The 9,959-nt window shown below is 45.3% G+C and overlaps 2 non-coding genes across 2 annotated transcripts; both read right to left on the bottom strand.

Annotated features, from left to right (window-relative positions):
* Positions 1–2,542: 2,542 nt before the first annotated feature.
* LOC137320348 (U5 spliceosomal RNA) lies at positions 2,543–2,656 on the bottom strand. The gene has a single exon (XR_010962503.1). It is a non-coding gene; the product is annotated as a U5 spliceosomal RNA (small nuclear RNA).
* Positions 2,657–9,536: 6,880 nt separating this feature from the next.
* LOC137320325 (U5 spliceosomal RNA) lies at positions 9,537–9,650 on the bottom strand. Its single transcript, XR_010962482.1, has one exon. It is a non-coding gene; the product is annotated as a U5 spliceosomal RNA (small nuclear RNA).
* Positions 9,651–9,959: the final 309 nt, after the last annotated feature.

Genomic DNA, 9,959 nt, shown 5'->3' with positions numbered 1-9,959 from the left:
CGATAAAAGAGTTAAGGGACAACATAAAACTAAAAGAAAAAGCATACAAAAATGAAAAAAAAAGCACAGATCCTGGTGACTGGGAGAGATACAAAGAACATCAAAGGGTGACAAAACGGACAGTAAGAGCTACAAAAAGGGAGAATGAAAAGAAACTTGCAAGGGATATCAAAATCAACACAAAGAATTTTTACAATTCTATTCGGAAAAAGAGGGTGGTCAAGAGCAATGTGGGCCCCTCAAAAACTGATAATGGTGATATTGTAAATGAAAATAAGGAAATGGTGGACATGTTAAGTAATTATTTTGCGTCAGTATTTACAATAGAGGAAGAGGATAGCATGCCACATACCCCAAGGAAACTAATTTTTAAACAGGGATGGGGACTCACCATAATTAACGTAAGCAAATTGACAGGAATGAAGAAAATAATGACACTAAAGAGTGACAAATCCCAAGGACCAGGTGCTTTCCATCCCAGGATTGTAAAGGAAGTAGGTGAGAACATTGCAGATGCCCGAACTATAATCTTCCAAAGTCCTCTTGATTCAGGTACTGTTCCTTTAGATTGGAAAATTGCATGTTACTCCTCTATTGAAGAAAGGTGAGAGAGGGAAACCAAGGAATTATGGACCAGTTAGCCTAACATCTGTTGTCGGGAAATTACAAGAGTCTATAATTAAGGATAGAGTGACATAACAACTTGAAAAATTTCAGCTGATCAGACAGAGCCAGCATGGATTTGTGAAGGGTGGGTCATGCCTGACGAACCTGATTGAATTTTTTGAAGAGGTGACTAAAGTAGTGGACAGGGGAATGTCTATGGATGTTGTTTATGTGGACTTCCAGAAGGCATTCGATAAAGTCCCTCATAAGAGACTGTTAGCTGAAGTTGAAGCTCGTTGAATTGAGGATAAATTGTTGACCCGATTAGGAAATTTGTTGAGGGGCAGGAAACAGAGAGTTGGGAAAATTGGCAGGTACTCAAATTGGCAGGATGTGACTAGTGTTGTCCCACTGGGATCTGTGTTGGGACCTCAACTATGCACTGTATTTATTAATGACTTAGATGATGGGATAGAGCCAGCACTTAAAGCCAGCCACTTAAAGCCAGCAGACCGATACTTAAAAGGGCATTTTACCTCATTGAGATACTTGAGGTACTTAATAGATCATGTATTACAACATTAAAATGAATTTAACGTTACCTGTTCGGGTTTCTCATCACTTCCGAATCACACGTAAGCTGAAAGCAGGAGAGAAGGGCCGGATCCATGAGGTGAGTGCCTTTATTGCACTGTTTGTGGGCCCGGAGGAGCAGGAATGCTTCATCCAAGCCCAACAAGCTCACCTGGAACCCCGTGATCAAACGAGCCCCCCTCTCCCCGATACTAGACAACCCCCACGCCCCACCCCCGCACCATTGTGGAACCCCACCGACCTCAGACTCTTCACCCAACCTCCAGCGGCCTCAGGTCTCCAAGTCCCAGCCCCCCAATCTCCTCCCCGGCCCCCTGACCTCCTACCTGACCGCCCAAATGTTCTTCCCGGCCTCCGGGATTTTACCCAGCCCCCCGTATGATCTCTTTTCCAACCTTCCGATCTTCATCCTGACTCCCCAATCTTCTTTCCAGCCCCCAACCTTCTTCCCGGCCCCCCGACCTTCTTCCCGGCCCCCCGACCTTCTTCCCGGCCCACGACCTTCCTCCTTGGCCCCATCGATATTCTTCCTGGCCCCCCAACCTTCTTCCACGGCCCACCGATTTTCCTCCCATCACTCCGATCTTCATTCACAATGAGTGAAATACAGGCACTTTTAAAACAAATAATATCTTAACAAACAATAAATTCAACCACAACAACAACTTACATTTATATAGTGCCTTTAACTTAGGAAAACGTCTCTATGGGCTTCGCAGGAGCGTAAACAGACAATAATAGACACCAAGTCAAAGAAGGAGACAATTGGACAAGTGACCAAAAGCTTGGTCAAAGAGGTAAGTTTAAAGGAGCGCCTTAAAAGAGGAGAGAGTTGAAGAGGTTTATGGAGAGAATTCCAGAGCGCAAAAGGCCAGAGTTGGAGCAACGCAGAGTTCCCGGAGGATTGTATATTTGGAGGAAGTTATGGTGATAGGGAGGGGGCGAGGATGAGAATTTAATGTCATCTTCAAACTCCACCTCAGCATCACCACACTCGACTTTCATAACTCCTCCAGCCTCACATCTCATCCTGCACTGTGACTCCAATCTCTGTGCATCACCCCTCTCCCTCTGCCCCACCATTCGTGCATCAGCCCTACTAAAATCAGTTTTACAGCACAGGAGGCCGCCACCAGGCCCATCTACGCCAATTATTTGAGACACGCACGACTTAGTCCCAAAAATGTAAATATATAACATATTGCACTTCCAGAATTTATCCAAAACCCAAGCACTTGCCAGCCTGAGTAATGAACCTTTGGCCACCTCATCACAATAACAATCAGGGCACACCTACTACATATTCACAACTAAAGATAAATCTTTCTTTTAGCAATAACTCAGCCCTACAAAAGCAAGGCATCAAAAAATTATTTAAAACTCCAAACACTCCTCTCCACGGAAATCTTTAGTAAAAGGCGAAAGATTTATACGATCTGAAGAGAAAACAGAGTAATGTAAGGACTCAACCTCAGATCATTGCTCCTAAGCGATGACATACCTCTTTAACATTGTACTAAGACGCTAGAACTAAGATCCAGAGAAAACATATTACCACAGATCAACACAGCAAGTGGAAATGTAATGACAATCTTCAATCTCCGTGAAAGCTACAGTCAAACCTGAAGTTTATTTTGCCTTTTTGCAAAGTACTATGTAGAACATTATGGGTATGTAAATGAGCTCTGAGCTTTGTGGAGGCTGGGTTTACAGTGACGTGTACAATAAAAGGTGTCGCTGTGGGAACCCGTATGGGTCCTAGCTATGCCTGCCTTTTTGTGGGATATGTGGAACATTCCTTGTTCCAGTCCTGCTCAGGTCCCCTCCCTCACCTCTTTTTCCGATACATTGATGACTGTATCGGAGCAGCTTCATGCTTTTACCCCGAACTGGAAAATTTCATCAACTATGCTTCCAATTTCCACCCTTCCCTCGCCTTCACATGGTCCATCTCTGACTCTTCCCTTGCCTTCCTCAACTTCCTTATCTCCATTTCTGGGGTTAGACTGTCAACCAATATCTATTATAAGCCCACCGACTCCCACAGCTACCTTCATTACACTTCCTCCCAACCCGCTTCCTGTAAGGATTATATTCCCATCTCCAAGCTTCTCTGTCTCTGTCACATCTGTTCTGCCGATGCCACCTTCCACACCAGTGCTTCCGATACATCTTCCTTTTTCCTCAACTGAGGAATCCCCTCCACTGTAGTTGACAGGGTCCTCGACCGTGTCCGTCCTATTCCCCGCACTTCGGCCCTCACCCCTTCCCCTCCCTCCCAGACCATGATAGGGACCAATTATACTCACCTTCCTCCCCACCAGCCTCCACGTTCAACATATCATCCTCCACCATTTCCGTCATTTCCAGCGCGATCCCACCATCAAACATTTCTTCCCCTTCCCTCTCCTTTCAGCAATCCAAAGGGATTGCTCCCTGCGCGACACCCTGGTCCACTCTTCCAACACCCGCTCTCCTCCCCATGGCACCTTCCCGTGCCAGCGCAGGAGATGCAACACCTGCCTTTCACCTCTTCCATTCCCACCGCCCAGGGCCCCAAACACTCCTTCCAGGTGAAACAGCGATTTACTTGTCCTTCTTTCAATTCAGGAAACTGTATTCACTGCTCACACTGCAGTCTCACCTGGAGTACTGCGTACAGTTCTGGTGCCCTTATTTAAGGAAGGACATACTTACACTGGAGGCAGTTCAGAGAAGGTTCACTAGGTTGATTCCGGGTATGGAAGGGTTGTCTTATGAGGAAAGATTGTACAGGTTGGGTCTATACTCATTGGAGTTTAGAAGAATGAGAGGAGATCTTGTTGAAACATACAAGATTCTGAGGGGACTCGATAGGGTAGATGCTGAGAGGATGTTACCCCTCATGGGGGAATCTAAAACGAGGGGGCATAGTCTCAGAATAAGGAGTCGCCCATTTAAGACGGAAATGAGGAGGAATTTCTTCTCCCAGAGGGTCATGAATCTTTGGAATTCTTACCCCAAAAAGCTGTGGAGGCTGAGTCATTGAATACATTAAAGGCTGAGTTAGACAAATTTTTGATCAGCAAGGGATATGGGGAAAGGGCGGGAAAGTGGAGTTGAGGTAATAATCAGATCAGCCATGATCTCATTAAATGGCGGAGCAGGCTCGAGGGGTTGAATGGCCTACTCCTGCTCCAATCTCTTATGGTCTTATGGTCTTATAGTCTCTTCCACATTGAGGAGACCCAAACCCAGACTGGGTGATCGCTTTGCTAAACACCTCCGCTCAGTCTGCAAGTGTGACCCTGACCTGCTGGTCGCTTGCCATTTTAATTCCCCGTCCCACTCCCACTCTGACCTCTCTGTCCTCTGCCTCTTACACTGTTCCATTGAAGCTCAACCTAAGCTCGAGGAACAGCACCTCATCTTTCGTTTAGGCACTTTACAACCTTCTGGACTCAACACTGATTTCAATAATTTCAGACCATAACCACTGCTCCCATTTTTTTGGACAGCAAGTGCTGGTCATGGTTCTGATGTTTCCATTTACAGCTCCTCGAGACCCATCTTTGTTTCTTTACTTGTCCCATTACCACCCTCCTTGTCTTGCATCATCATCCCTTTGTCATTTAATCACTCCTGCCCTCCACCTTATCAGAGACCTTCCCTTTTGTTCTTTCCTCCTCTCCCACCCCGCTCCCCCCCACTTTCCCTGGCTCTGTACTTGCTTAAAAACTGTTTAATCTTCAGCTTCTTCCAGTTCTGACGAAGGGTCATTGTCCTGAAACGTTAACTCCCTTTCTTTCTCCACAGATGCACCCTGACTTGTTGAATATTTCCAGCATTTTCTGTTTTTATTTATGTACAATTCTTACTTGGGTACAAGTTTACGTCGTATGCTTATTCTCTGTATGTGCTCCCCGGCACCCTGATCTCTTCTCCAGGTCCCCGACTCGAACAAAACCCTTCATAATTTTGAACACCTCTATTAAATCCCCTCTTAACCTTCTCTGTTCTCTCAACACGACTGAAGTTCCTTATCCCTGGTACTATTCTAGTAAATCAATGCTCCCTCTCCAAGGCCTTGACATCCCTCCGAAACTGTGGTGCCCACAATTGGATACAATAATCCAGCTGAGGCCTAACCAGTTATTTATAAAGGTTTAGCATAACTTCTTTGTCTCTATTTATAAAGCCCAGGATCCCGTATGCTTCTACAACAACTTTATCAACTTTTCCTGCCACCTTCAAAGATTTGTGTATTTGAAGCCACAGATCTCTCTGTTCCTGCACCCGCTTTAAAATTGTACATTTACTTTATATTACCTCTTCCCATTCTTCCTTCCAAAATGCATCACTTCACACTTCTCTGCGTTCAATTTCATATCCCATGTGCTTTCCCATTTCACCAGTCTGTTTATGTCCTCCTGCAGTCTGCAGCTATCCTCCTCACTGTTTACTACATTTCCAAGTTTACATGAGGTTTCCGCCCCTGCAACAGCACTGAAATGGCCCTTATCAAAGTCACATATGACATCCCATGTGGCTGTAACTGTAGTAAACTATCCCACCTCATCTTTCTCGAACTGTCTGCAGCCTTTGACACGGTTGACCACACCATCCTCCTCCAACGCCTCTCCTCCATCGGCCATCTGGGTTCAACTGCCCTTGCCTGATTCCATTCCTATCTATCCAGTCATTGACACAGAATCACCTGCTATGGCTTCTCCTCACACTCGCACACCGTTACCTCTGGAGTCCCCCAAGGATCTATCCTTGACCCCCTCCTATTTCTCATCTACATGCTGCCTCGCAGCAACATCATCCGAAAACATGTCTGGTTCCACATGTACGTTGACAACAACCAGCTCTACCACACCACCACCTCGCTCTACGCCCCCCCACTGCCTTTGAATTGTCACGTTGCTTGTCCAACATCCAGATGAGCAAAAATTTCCTCCAACTAAATGGAATCATAGAATCATAGAAAATTTACGCATAGAAGGAGGCCATTCAGCCCATCGTGCCCGCACCGGATGAGGAACGAGCCACCCAGCCTAATCCCACTTTCCCACATTTGGTCCGTAGCCCTGCAGGTCACAGCTCTTCAGGTGCACATCCAGGTACTTTTTAAATGAGTTGAGGGTTTCTGCCTCTACCACCCTCTCAGGCAGTGAGTTCCAAACTCCCACCACCCTCCGGGTGAAAATTTGTTTCCTCATTTCTGCTCTAATCCTTCTACCAATCATTTTAAATCGATGCCCCCTGGTTATTGACCCGTCCCGTAAGGGAAATAGGTCCTTCCTAGCCACTTTATCTAGGCCTCTCATAATTTTGTATACCTCAATCAAATCACCCCTCAGCCTCCTCTGTTCCAAGGAAAACAATCCCAGCCTATCCAATCTGTCATCATAGCTAAAATTCTCCAGTCCTGGCAACATCCTCGTAAATCTCCTCTGCACCCTCTGTCGTACAATTACATCCTTCCTGTAATGTGGTAACCAGAACTGTGCGCAGTACTCAAGCTGTGGCCTAACTAATGTTTTATACAGTTCCAGCATAACATCCCTGCTTTTATAATCTATGCCTCAGCTAATAAAGGAAAGCATTCCATATGCCTTCTTAACACCTTATCTACCTGTCCCGCTACCTTCAGGGATCTGTGGACATGCACTCCAAGGTCCCTCACTTCGTCTACACCTGTCAGTATCCTCCCAATTATTGTGTAATCCCTTGCCTTGTTTGCTCTCCCCAAATGCTTGACCTCACACTTCTCCAGGTTGAACTCCATTTGCCACTTTTCTGCCCATCTGACCAGTCCATTGATATCTTCCTGCAGTCTACAGCTTTCCTCCTCACTATCAACCACACGGCCTATCTTTATGTCATCCGCAAATTTCTTAATCATGACCCCTACGTTTAAGTCCAAATTGTTACCATATACCACAAAAAGCAAAGCAACTAGTATTGAGCCTAAATATTAGCAAGACCGAAGCCATTGTCTTCGGTTCCCGCCACAAACTCCGTTCCCTAGCCATCAACTCTGTCCCTCTCCCTGGCCACAGTTTCAGGCTGAATCAGACCGTTCGCAACCTTCATGTTCTATTTGACTCTTAGATGAGCTTCCAACCCCCTATCCGCTCCATCGCCAAGACCGCCTACTTCCACCTACGTAACATCGCCCGTCTCCTCCGCTACCTCACCGCATTCGCTGCTGAAACCCTCATGCATGCGTTTGTTACCTCTGGACTTGACTATTCCAATGTTCTCCTGGCCGGCCTCCCATATTCCACCCTCCGTAAACTGGAGCTCATTCAAAACTCTGCTGCCTGTATCGTAACTCGCACCAAGTCCCCTTCACCCATCACCCCTGTGCTCGCTGACCTAAAATTGCTCCCAGTCCGGCAAGGCCTCGATTTTAAAATTCTCATTCTTCTTTTCAAATCCTTCCTTGCCCTCGTCCTTCCTTATCTCTGTAACCTCCTCCAATCCTACGACTTTCCAAGACCTTTGCGCTCCTCCATCTCTAGCCGCTTGCACATCCCCAATTTTAATCGCTCCACCATTGGTGACCATGCCTTCAGCTGCCTAGACCTCTCCGCCTCTTTCTCCTCCTTTAATACACTCCTTAAAACCTACCTCTTTGACCAAGCTTTGTCTTAACATCCCCTTATGTGACTCAGTATCAAATTTTGTTTGATAACGCTCCTGTGAAGGGCCTTGGGACAACAACTTACATTTTTATAGCACCTTTAACATAGTAAAACGTCCCTATGGGCTTACAGGAGTGTAAACAGACAAAAATTAACACCAAGTCAATGAAGGAGACATTAGGACAAGTGACCAAAAGCTTATTCAAAGCGATAGGTTCTAAGGAACGCCATAAAGGAGAAGGGAGGTGGAGAGCTTTATGGAGGAAATTCCAGAATTTACGGCCTAGATGGCTGAGGCATGGCCAGCAATGGTGGGTGCAGAAAGTGATGGATGCAAAAAGGCCAGGGTTGGAGCAGAGCAGAGTTCTTGGAGGGTTTTATGGCTGGAGGAAGTTATGGTGATAGGGAGGGGGGCAATGTATGGAGTGATTCAAAGATGAGGATGAGAATTTAATGTCATCTTCAAAATCCACCTCAGCCTCACCACCTTTTACAACTCCTCCAGCCTCACATCTCATCCCGCACAATGACTCCAATCTCTGTGCATCACCCCCCTCCCTCTGCCCCACCAATAGTACATGAGCCCTACTAAAGTCAGTTTTACAGCACAGGAGGCTGCCACCCAGCCCATCTGTGCCAGTTATTTGAAACACGTACTGCCTAATCCTAAAAATGTAAATATTTCACACATTGCACTTCCACAATTTATCCAAAATCCAAGCACTTACTGCCTGACTAATACACATGATGTGGAGATGCCGGTGTTGGACTGGGGTGTACAAATGTAAGGAATCTTACAACACCAGGTTATAGTCCAACAGTTTTATTTGAAAATCACAAGCTTTCGGAGGCTTTCTCCTTCGTCAGGTGAGTGTCGGGTTCCTTGAAAATTACTGCATATATAGTCACAGAACAATGCCTTGTGATTTCAGATAATCTTTCCAACTGCCCGTTATCAAGGCCATCAAATGAATTGAATAGTGTTCAGACAGAGAAACATTAGATACCAGACTACTGAATATACAAACGGCCAGAACCAAAGACAGAGAGGGAGAGAGAGAGAGAAACATCCGAAAGGAAGAGAAAGAGAGAGAATGACCAGTTGTATTAAAAACAGATAACTTTTTTTTTCCGCTGGGGGGGTTACGTGTAGCGCGACATGAACCCAAGATCCCCGTTGAGGCCGTCCTCATGGGTGCGGAACTTGGCGATCAATTTCTGCTTGACGATTTTGCGCGTAACCCCACCAGCGGAAAAAAAGTTATCTGTTTTTAATACAACTGGTCATTCTCTCTCTTTCTCTTCCTTTCGGATGTTTCTCTCTCTCCCTCTCTGTCTTTGGTTCTGGCTGTTTGTATATTCAGTAGTCTGGTATCTAATGTTTCTCTGTCTGAACACTATTCAATTCATTTGATGGCCTTGATAACGGGCAGTTAGAAAGATTATCTGTAATCACCGGGCATTGTTCTGTGACTATCTATGCAGCAATTTTCAAGGAACCCGACACTCACCTGACGAAGGAGAAAGCCTCCGAAAGCTTGTGATTTTCAAAAAAAACTGTTGGACTATAACCTGGTGTTGTAAGATTCCTTACATGACTAATATACATAAGGCCACCTCATCACAACAAATACAATTCTACCAAGACACACCTATGCCATATACACAACTAAAGATAAATCTTTCTTTCAGTAATAAATGAGCCCCACAAAAGCAGGGCATCAAAAAATTAGTTAAAACTCCAAATGCTCCTCTCCACGGAAATCTTTAGTAAAAGGCGAAAGATTTATACGATCTGAAGAGAAACCAGAGTGATGTAAAGATGTAACCACAGCCAATTGCTCCTAAGCGATGACATACCTCTTTAACATTGTACTGAGATGCTAGACCTACCATCCAGAGAAAACATATTATCACAGAGCAACACAGCAAGTGGAAAAGTAACGACAATCTTCAATCTCCGTGAAAATTACAGTCAAACCTGAAGCTTGCTTTGAAAGTACCATGTCGAACATTATGGGTATGTAAATGAGCTCTGAGCTTTGTGGAGGCTGAGTTGACAGTGACGTGTGCAATTCTCACTTGGGTACAAGTTTAGTTTATATGTTTATTCTCTCTCTGTGT

This window comes from Heptranchias perlo, chromosome 3 (genome assembly GCF_035084215.1).
Source record: "Heptranchias perlo isolate sHepPer1 chromosome 3, sHepPer1.hap1, whole genome shotgun sequence".
NCBI classification, from domain to species: domain Eukaryota; kingdom Metazoa; phylum Chordata; class Chondrichthyes; order Hexanchiformes; family Hexanchidae; genus Heptranchias; species Heptranchias perlo.
The sequence above is the reverse complement of the archived record's forward strand: the minus strand, read 5'-3'. Positions and strand labels throughout refer to the sequence as shown.